The sequence below is a fragment of the Antrostomus carolinensis genome, unplaced genomic scaffold (genome assembly GCF_000700745.2).
Source record: "Antrostomus carolinensis isolate BGI_N321 unplaced genomic scaffold, ASM70074v2 scaffold1475, whole genome shotgun sequence".
Lineage (NCBI taxonomy): Eukaryota > Metazoa > Chordata > Aves > Caprimulgiformes > Caprimulgidae > Antrostomus > Antrostomus carolinensis.
The window spans coordinates 3,030-6,058 of NW_010316892.1; positions in this window are offsets into that span (position 1 = coordinate 3,030).

Genomic DNA, 3,029 nt, shown 5'->3' on the forward strand with positions numbered 1-3,029 from the left:
AAATGAACTGAGGAGAAATATCAGAAAATCAGAATCTTAGAGGTTATATGGGGGGCTTTTTTAATGTTATCGTAACATATCAAGAAATTTTGATGCTTGATAATATTGCTAAAACTCTCACCATCAAGGAATTCATATAGTGAGATTATTTCTTTTAAGATGAGTTCCATTTTCACCTAGACTTTCACAAAAGAAATGAAGCCAGCCATACTTAATGGAATGGTTAATTATACCTTTTTTTCTACTGTGATGAGTAGGAAGAAGCTAAATCAGACATCGCAAAAACTTGCTTGACTTCAGCAGAATGCAGTGAACAGGAAGTGACAGACAGCAGTTTACTGACTAGTAAATGTCAATACGATAAGTACAGGAGGAAAATATGGGAATTAAAGGTATATTAGCATACGTGCTAGCATTAGAATTTGAGTGCTTCCTTTTTATGGAATAATAGTCACCTTATCAGTTATGTTTGAACTGATGATGGAAATGTTTGTAACATAAATTTAATCTCACAAAAGAAAAAAATCTCCAAAACACCACCAAACCCTCCAGCTTTCCATCACTACTCTACTGTATATCTCTGTCCTGCCACTCAATACATTCTGTGGGAGCTCCTGATTGAGATTTCCCAGTTGGTCCCAGAAAGAAATAATTTCTTCTTCAGTGTTTTCCCATTCATTGAGCATGTAGCAGCCAGGACAAGACAAACAGCTTGCTTTCTGCTTCACAGGTGTGCTTTTCTGAAGGAGCATAACATTTTGCAGACTGGGGACAAAGAAATTAATTACTTCTGTCACAAAACATTTGTAAAATTCTTACAAAATTTAGGTTGTATTGTATGGTGAGCTGATCTCTGTTAACTACTCTGTGAACTACAGTTCAAAGCACACTAGGAATTGGGAAAGTACAGTTTGTGTTACTACTGCAATCAGTAAATACCCGAGATAAGAGATTTGTGGGTTTAGTTGTATTAAATATAGTTAACTGTGAATCAAAACAACTGTATGGAGAACTGACAGAAAATTCGTTTGTTCTGAACAGCTCATATTGCCTGTAATTTAAATACTGTTCTGCTAAGTACACGTTTTATATTAAAGAAAGTGTCTTATTAAAACATTTTAATGTTGTATAACATTATAACATGTTTTTTAATGTTGTATAACAGATGTTGGTGTCTACTAAATAATTAATATATATTTGTGTATATTGATCATACATTAATTAAATGCCTTAAAAAGGAGAAAAAGCATTAAAATTAGTAATGAGAAAGTAATACTTATATTTTCTAGCACACTAGTAATCTGTATATGTGTACCATTAATACATGTTTTAATATAAACCTTTTTATTTTTATCATCTAGAAGGAACATAGGTTGGCTCAGAAATATCTTTCTCAGTCCAGTGAAGCTTTGCTACAGTGTATGGGTATTGCATTCAGTCATAATATTACTGATGTACTGGCTCCTGCTAGTTTTGAAATGGTTGAATGCTTTCAAGAATTTGATCCGGTTTCAACTAGCCAGTTTTTGGCACTTTATCAGGTAATGCAGCTAATGTTTTATGCTTCTTTCTAGTATAAAAAAGGAAGTTTTAAGTTATATAAGCAAAGATGTCCATTCATACAGCCTGCAAAGTGGTCATACAGAGTCCGATGTACAGATACCTATAAGAACTGGTTATTAATAAAGGTAATCAGATACACGTTTGCTGAGTTCAAAATGTTTGATCAGTGGCTTTTTAACAATTCTAGTACCTGTTGTGTTTGACTTGACATTTTAATTTATGATTTTAATGAACATTAAAAGATTTTAATAAGAATAAATTACTATAATGTGATTAGCTAAGATAAGACATTACCACAAAATACAGTTTCATCCTTCCCTAACAAATAATTTTTAAAATGTTTCTCTGGATTTGTTCATTCATTATTTTGAAGTAGGTAGGAAAGGTTTACATTCAGTTTTTCAAATCGGCATCTACACATCATGGTCCCATAGATGGCTTGAAGCTATAGGAATCATTCATGTGAGTACATGCCTTCATCACAGAGCAGATGAGGAATGGCTGTAAGGCACATATTCCCTACATCAGGAACAAAAAAATACATACTTCTTGCACCATAATCTCCATTATAGAAATAATAGAGATACAGCTTAATACTAATACACCTACCACATCGAGGGAACCACAGGAAATCATGACAGACTGACACTAAGCACCTGCCTCTCTGTCAACACTTAGATTTACAAATACCAACAGTCATAAAATGGACTAGGTAGGTCTTTTGGTAAATCAGAAAACAGGTAATACTAGGTTTCGTGGTTGCCTCCTTTATTCATGGAGCTTGCAGCCCACCATATTATTTATTATTTGCTGCCATACTTGTTAGTGAACAAGCTAAGTAGAGTGCATATCAAGGCACCAAAACCATGAGTAGTCATATATTTTACTGGGCAAAAAATTCTGCTAATTCAGTTACTATCCAGCCCAGAAAGGTCTGTATTTGAAGGAAAAAAAAAAAAAAAGTTTAATGTCACTCCATGTCAATATTAAGCCTCTGTTTGGAATTTTAGCAATTGTTGGTTCAAAGGACAGGATTGTTATGTTTGCTGACAGAAATGGATATAAAGTCTTAGTCTTTATATTGTTCTTTGTTGAGAAGTCTGTTAAAATGTGTGATGTGATGACTATACAGTAAAAGGCACAGAAACTCAGAAAAGATTCAGCTTACTTGAAAGGCGAAGTTCAGAACACAGGCATTTACCTTTCCGTGTAGGCGTTAGATGACTAAATGTAGGAACAGAGGTGATAAATGTAGACAAAGTTGTCAATTCTAGCTATTCATATTTTTAAAATCTTCATAAGTTGTTGCCAGACAAGTTTTTGCTAATCCATCTCGCCTTTCAAGCAAGAGACCTTTTCTTTAATATATGTATATCTTATAACAAAAATAAAGTATATATGTATTTATATTCTTTCTGGGAAGGAAAATTACTAGGTATAAAAATTTTACAGAGCTGTTCAGCATC